Source organism: Accipiter gentilis, chromosome 5 (genome assembly GCF_929443795.1).
Source record: "Accipiter gentilis chromosome 5, bAccGen1.1, whole genome shotgun sequence".
Taxonomy (NCBI): Eukaryota; Metazoa; Chordata; class Aves; order Accipitriformes; family Accipitridae; genus Astur; species Astur gentilis.
Genome location: NC_064884.1, coordinates 19953518 through 19961418, shown reverse-complemented (window position 1 = coordinate 19961418; position 7901 = coordinate 19953518). Strand labels below are relative to the sequence as shown.

At 41.6% G+C, this 7901-nt stretch overlaps 1 protein-coding gene across 4 annotated transcripts in view; it reads left to right on the top strand.

The window, feature by feature from the left end:
* The first annotated feature begins 650 nt into the window (after nt 1–650).
* The window catches only part of AFTPH (aftiphilin), a 47563-nt gene continuing 40312 nt past the window's right edge, over nt 651–7901 (top strand). For 2 of the 4 annotated variants that reach the window (XM_049801536.1, XM_049801535.1), the window contains exon 1: nt 655–923. The gene's annotated coding sequence lies outside the window, so the exon portion shown is untranslated. Of the gene's footprint in view, nt 924–7901 lie in introns of all 4 variants that reach the window. The other 2 variants (XR_007506149.1, XR_007506148.1) reach the window with 2 other exon arrangements.

The window sequence follows — 7901 nt, the reverse complement described above, 5'->3', positions numbered from 1 at the left end:
ACGATCGTGTTCGCGGCGGAGAAGCTACGCTGGGGTCCGCACCCCCCCGGTGTCGCCGGTACCGCCCGTGAAGCACAGCCCTTCCACCAACTCTCTTCCCGCACCGCCGGCCAGCTGCGAGCAAGGATTCGCTCCAGACTCCCCGTTTCTAGTTCGGATGGGTTTTTATGTCACTGCCTGTTTTCGGCGCCTCTCTGCGGGCAAACGCCCGCACGGCTCCGGCCCCTATCACGAGATCCCTGACAGGATTCCTGGCACCGAGTGCGGTCAGCCCTTAACGCAGGGCTTCACCTGGCGCAGCCCACAGGACACCCCGGGGGGGATAATAAAAAAAAAGATAACGTAAACACCTCATATTGCCTACGCCAGGGCACGGAAAACACCGCAAACCCGGCGCTGCCCTCTTCCTCCCAAGCTCAACATGGCGGCCGCAGCATCCCCCATGGCATCGCCTCACCCCTCGTCCAAGATGGACGTCCTACCGCGGTGTAGGCGACTTGCCAGCACTTAAGATGGCAACTGCGCGGTTAAACCACCATCTAACCTTACCGGGGGGGGAGAGGTATCACCACAGCAGTGTTAGCCGCTCGTTTATTTATTTATTTATTTACGTGCCCGCCCCGCTGGCCGCTGCTGGAAGTGACGCGCGTCCGGGGGTGGCGACGCGGCGCTTGCTGGGAGGCCATAGTGGGCGGTGACGGGGCAGGAGGCGGTGGCCGCCGGGAGGGGGCCGGGCCGCAGCGACGCGGTTCCTGTCGCTGTGACATGGGTTCCCCCTCGATGGCGGTTGCCGCGGGAGGCCTCAGATAGCCGGCCGCGTCCCCTCTCCCCTTCCCTCCCTTACACCACCCCCCCCCGCCCGCCCGCCGCCATGCCCGCCGCCATGCCCGCCCGGGCCCCGCCGTCCCCCGCGCAGCCCGCAGGTAAGAGACGGCGCCGCCGCTACCGTCGAGCGGGGGGCGGCTCGTTTCCTCCGGGCCTGGCCGAGGAAGGGCATCCCCTGCCCCGCCGTGGCAGGCGGGGGCCCTCTCGGGGCTTTCCCCGGAGGCCTGTAGCGGCCGGGGCCTGCCAGCGCATCGTGTTCTCCGTCCTTCCCCGCCGCCCCACCCCCCCCCCCCATCGTCGGGGGAGGGCGGCGGGGGCAGGGCCGCCCTGCCAGGCAGGAGAGTTGGGCAAGGCGAGTGAAGCCCTGCAGCGCTCCCCCTCGCTGAGGTGCCTCTTCCTCGGCTCGTCCCGCCGCGGCTGGAGCGGGGGGACGGGCCGCGGCAGGGCCGGCCTGGGAGCCGGGCGGCTTTGTCCTTCGGCGGCGGGCCCCGGGGGCCGAGCGGCGTTATGCCGCTCCTGGCTGCGGGTGGGGTGGCGGCCGCCCTGGGGCGAGTGCCCCGCGTTTTCGTGGGGTTCAGCGGGGCCGCAGCTGGAAGAGAGGGCTCGGTGGTGTGGTACAAGAAGCTAAGCTGACCTGTGTGTTTGGTTTTTCCTCATAAGCTTTCTTTTTTTAAGGGGTGTAAAGTGTGGCTGTTGCTAAATGCAACTGAAGATGACATGCTGAAGCAGAGTTATGGTTTGGTTTTATTTTTTTTAGAAGTAACGCCGCTCTAAAATAGGGCAAAATTGCTGAAATGCCTATTAGGTCCTAACCCTTCGGTTTGCTATTGTAAGTGGCTACCTGATGAACCAAAATATTCTTTTTCCTTAGAGAAGATAATTGCTTGAACCAGGGGTTTAAGGGTTAAGCCTTGGGATTCCTTCAGAGCTCAGTAAGTTGGCTTCTTGATGGTGACAGCCCCTTCCTTCCAGCTTCAGCACAGAAATTGAAACCTTCAGAAGTTTGACACTCCTTTTAAAGCAAACACCTGTTCAGAAATGGAGTAGAAGCATCATCACTGGCAAGAGCTGTAGTGCATTGGTTGTATAACTTTTGTTTTCATGCATGGTTTACAATGTGATGTGTTTCATTAGAACTGATTTCTTCAAGCTGTTGAATCCATGGTAAAGTGAGTTTGATGGTTGCTAGTTTTTAACTGGGCTGGTCCTTGGAGGTTGAACAAAATTAAAAGTATTTCCTCCTTGTTTTATTCTCTGGACATATAAACTAGACTTGGAAAACCAATTAGCCTACTTTAAGCATAAAAACTTTAGGTTGTATTGTCAGCACACACAAAACTTTGTATGCATGCTCATACAGCTAATACGTAGGCAGCGGTTCCTCTTCCTGAAGTTGGAGCTGTACCTGGAGGAATATAACATTAATTGGGAGAGCTGGGCGAAGAGGTTAAGTACCTGTAGGTACTGAGGATTTGTTTGTTTGGGTTTTTTTGAAAAATTCCTTTCATATCAGTGAAAATAAATAGCATAAATTTGAGGATGGGATAATTTAAACTTAAAAAACCAAATTAACTGCATAGCAAAGAGACTTGAGAAAAACTAATGCGGCTATGGTGTTTCCATTCCACATGATGTTTGCATAAAAGTACATGTCATGTGACCTTCTAAGGTCATGTGAAAGTATGACCTCTTCTTTTTACTTCCTTAATTTGTTTATAAGTAAGCAGTTGAAGGATCTTGGTCTCAATAGATCAGTTCATGCTCACCAATGATATTTTTTTAAAAATTTTTATTCAGATCATGGTTTTCTTTAGCAAAGGATTTACTAGTCCATAAAATTCAGTTATAAACAGTGAAACGTATTTGTGTTTGATGAAGGCAGTGTGGGATCTTACATTTATACTTAAAAATTTCGGTAGTAACTTACTAATTTAATGCAAGCATTTTAACACCCTAATTAAATAAAATAATATTCTGAAACTTTCAGTACTTTGAAAAGACTTGTTTTCACAGTGGAAATTATAGAGCAGCTTAGATGGACTTCTGTCAACTCTTTGCCCTTTTCTCTTGAAATATTCATAGAGCTCTCCTTGCAGCTATATAGTGGTATCAGTTGGAAACGCAGCGGTAAAGAAACTGGTGCTGGATCTGGTTGTTTTCACTATACTCGGCAGCATAATCTTCTTTCAGATACTCATTATCTTTTTTGACAAAATGTTCATTCCTTTCTGTGCTTTTGTACTGTTCGACAATTCAAACTACGTCTTTGTGAACATTTCAATGCAATGACACGCTAACCTTTTTCATGGGGATTCAAAATACTCATAACTTTTCTAGATAGTCCTCTTCAGAGAAGTGTGTTAGATCTACTCATTGCTAGGTTTCAGAAATTCTGTCTGTTGATTTTATTTTTCCTTTGTGCAGAAAACACACTGTGTAAGCTGCTCCTATGCACACAGAAAAGGCCTTGAAATGTGCCTTGTTTGAAAACTGACAGTCTCATTTCCAGTAGACTTTGCTAATGTCTTTAGCAATTAAAGTTTTGGATTGATACTGCAAAGAATATTTCTGTATTGGTACCAGTTGTGAGGTGATGTAATGAGTGTGCTTCTATAAGGCAAATAATTTGTGTTTTTCAAATCCAGAAGTCCTGTTTTGGAGGAACCACAAGGAAGGTCAAATCTTGTTTTGCTTTAGTGCATTTGAAAGTAGATATCAGCGGGAAGGAAATGTGAAACCTCAAGTTCTTATGGCTATTGAAAAGTGATGGAAAATAGATTTTATTCTTTGAAGTATTAGGTGTCCCTCCTATATTGTGTTTTTAATATAAGATCATGTCTGTAGGTGGGATGAATGATGAATAATGTAAGCCTGTTCTTGCTACGTGTGTTTAAATTGCTTCAGGTGGGTTTTTTGCCTTTTTTTTTGTCTTCACCTATTTCTTCTCTGCATGTTGAAGAAAATATTTGTTCACTTAAAAACAAGCAAAAGTTTGCAGTAATAGAAGGAAGACCTATGGTTGTTCTCCCTCTGCAACCGTATTTCCTCTGCCAAGCTGTGGGAGAACCTTTCATATAAGAGGGCACCTCTGGGCAGTTGTAATCCTGCTCTTCACTGTAGTCTGTTTGAAGGGTTTATATGTGATGGAAAACATACTACTCTGTAAATAAATCGCTGAGAACAGTTGACTTTAGGTAATCTAGTTCCAATACTTTCTAATGCAGCATCTTTTCGTCTTAATTTAGAACAAGTTCCCAGCTAACATGTTTAAGGGTAACATCCAGAAATAGATTTTCTCACCGAGTTGAACACTGTTTTAAAAGGAATTTAAGAAATGGTAAGGATGAAAACATCCCAGTTACGTGTTACTTATGACATCTGTCTTTACACATTGTATGGATGTGTGCTGTACATTGGACACAAATATTGTGTTCCCACAGAGCCAGATTTTAAACCTGATTGACTTTCCCAGCCAGTTGTGTTTGCCTATATGAATTAAAAACATGCTTGTTCTTACAACATTTTCCCCACTGTCTGTTTGCGAATTTAGGTACAGACAGTGTCTTTATCTCAGCTGTTAAAGCAAGTCAGTAGATTTTGAGTTGGAACATTAAATTTTGTTGCTTATAGTAACTTTATAAAAATAATCTGGTCTTCTGGTTTGGGGGAAGCAATGCTGTTCTTGGTTAAAAAAAAGTTTCATGAACTAAGAACATTTAGATTCATATTTTTCAAGTGTTTCTCTGATTCCACAGCTAAGCCAAAATGAAATAGGGAGAACTGAAACAGCACAACTACTGAAAGTACGGGTTTGATTGCTTCTTTATGTAATCTAACAAGTAAAATTTAAAGGGAGATATCTATATCTCAGATCTGTTTAAGTTTCACATTTGTGCCACCTAACATAGTCTTCCTGTATTGTCAGTGATGAGAGGAAGAGCAGCACTGTTAAAGAGGTTTGAATCTTGTATACTGGATTGTCTGAGGATGCCTAGTGTTTACTGCCGTCCTGGGGAGGGCAGGAACACAGGAAGAATGAGCTGCCTGAGATAAGTGGCTGAACCCTGATGGCAGTCTCCTGAGTTACTTTAATGTTAATTTTACATACAATGTTTTCTAATAGAAGGTGTCTAGCATATTCAGTGTTTGTTGAAACCACAGTAATGTACAGTAGTGTTGCTTAATTCCAAGTGTCGGATAATGAGAAATAAGGCTTAGATACATTTGCTTTACTGGAACTGGAGAACATTGTTTTCCTCAACTCATATATGTCCAAGAAAAAAAAAGTGCTGTGAAACTCCTGCTTTGGGTAATGGACCTTCTGTCTCTAAGAGCATTAGATTAAAAATTGAAAACATTGATTTCTTGGAGGCTTTATGAAGTAAACATTTTCTTGCTGTATTTTGTTTGCTGGTAACTTATTCCAAAAATAAAACTAAACTTATTAAACTAATTTAAGAACGTATTGACTTCAGTCTGGACAGTGTCTCTCTCTAGAGTGGATTTGGGTTGTAGATGCTATTTTAACAGACAGGCTCCCCTCATTTACAACAACCTTTCTAGAAATAAGTTCTCGGATTCAGAAAGACTGTAAATCCATTTTCCATTGTTCATAAGCCAATGAAAAGGCAAAGTTATAGCAGAAGAGAACAGCTTTTTCTACTGGAAGCCAACATTTGGCTGTAATGAGAAGTCTAAATCTGGTCCTTACTGTGGTATTTTTGGTATCTGCTTGAGGAATTTCCTTGCAGTAGAAGAGTTAAATGTTCTTGGAAAGATCAGATGCTAGCAGCTAATGACTTAAATCCATCTCCTTGCCATTGCAAGGCTTTAACTGTGGGGCATTTCAGTAATGTTGTTTCTGTCATGGAGATCTTGATCATGCCATTTCTGATTATTTTGTTTCCTTTATGCTTTAAGTGATGGGTTGCTTAACTCAGTTTTGCTCTCAGAATAACCCACAGCTGAGGGGTTATCCATTGTTTTGCTAATGTTCGTCTTAAGTTAAAGGGAACATTCTGCTGTACAAGGAGTTTCTTCTTTTGAATTTACATGCCTCAAGTATTTCTTTAGAGATACTTTTTGCTTGTAGGCTCCCAGTTTTCTAGGTCTTACATAAGAGCCAAACATGCTATTTCAAGTTTTGCCTTAAGATACGCAGAGAAGGAAATATTTATACCTGCTTTTGTGTATTGTAGTTACGTTGTTCTTTTTGCTGCCATGTCTTTATTAGACCATTGCTATTATTCTACAAAAAGGTAGTGAACATGGATGTGATCCGTGTATGAGGAAAGCAGATATTGTTCCCTATTTACTTGCAAGCAAATAAGAAGATACCCTGGTTTGATAATAAATGTTTTAGAAACCTGGTTAGTGACTTGAGATAAAAGAAGGGTATGCATTTTGTCTCTGTGAATCCTTGCACTATCAAAACTTAAGTGAACTACTACTCTTATCTTTTCCAGCATTACTGATTTCTGTTTTGTCTCCTCTCTTGAGTGTTTTAAATTAACCTGAGTAACATTCTTAAATTCTTGTGAACTTAGAAAAAAAGGTTTAAACAAAGAGCTGCAGTAAGAGAATTGAATCTTACCAAATTAATCAGCAATTTTTTTTTCTTTATAGTAAAATGTCCATATGTACTCATAGGTGTATTGGTGAATTACATTTCTACTATTACTTTAAAAGTGGTCTTCTATTTATGATATTGAAATTTGTTTGTCAAATTCCTTCATAATGAATATCGAAGTATGAATATAAAGAAACACATGGAAGCAAGAAGTTAACTAATGTTTTCAGCTTTTTTTAAAAAAAAATCAAACAGGTAAAAGACTGCAGAAAATGGCATCTGAAAGAGAACACAATTCTTTAATAGTTATTTTTTCTGGAAAATATTGGACACTGCATGTCGTGAGGAATTGATAAAGATCCATCATCAGTCTAATATTAAACTATGGTGATCTGAAAAACTTGCTGACACTTGTCAACATAAGTATGTGATTGTGGCTAAAATAATTCAGTCTAAACATGAACACTTAAATTCTGTCAGATTCTTCACTTCAGGGTATAAGGTCTGATGCCAAGAAACCTGTGTTGTTTCATATTGCAAATCATAGAAGTAGCTGCTCTATGATGTGCAAGTAAAAACTGTTATAATTTCACTCAGAAGAATCCTTATGATATAGTGTGCTGAAAAATTGGTGGTTTCCATTTGTTTAAAATTTGCATGTTTCAAGAATGTTTAAATGAACAAATAAGTGCAAAACTGCATGTTAACTTCATAGCTGACTCTTGCATTTGAGAGCCAATTCCCTCAAAAATAGGGAGAAGATAAATAATCTGCATATCGGTCATAGAATTGTTCAAATTCTACTTTGAGGTACATCATGTTTTGCGTTAATCACTTGAAATACCAGGTTTACAAAATTATATAGCCTAATGTCTTGACAAAGAATGTGTCTGAGTTGGGTATAAAGTACTACAAAAGATGAAGCCACAGTTCCAGCTCTTAGCCCCTGTTTGAGATGCCAGACAAAGCAGGGATTGACTAAATGAATTAATGAACAAAGTTGTTGTTCTGTCAGATCTGTGGGTTTTCACCATGTTCGTGTTCCAGTGGACAACAACGAATTTGGTTCAATAGTTTGTGTGACAGGTGGAACACTTTTGAATGTTGGGAAAGGGGATCATAATGAAATTCTTTCTGAAGAAAACTGCATTAAGGCTAAAAATTCCCATGCTGTTTTTATATTTCAAGGAGAATTGGGATTATGCCCTGTTTAAAAATATCCCTAATTAGTCAGTCAAGGGGAGAGGTAATATTAGTATGACTTTTTTCCTTCTGTTAGACTTTGAGTATGGTATTCTTTTGAGTTCTGTAAACAACAGTTAAATTGTGTTAACATACCAACCTTACACTCATATATAATATGCATTCTTACATTTTGGAGCTCTTTAAGTTTTTAAAATGCAGCTGTAACATCGTTGGAAGTAGCTGACATTTTAAAAAAAATTTTTACACAAGTCCATACGATTGATTATGCAGTTGGTTCTTACGGGTATAAAGTGATTAAACA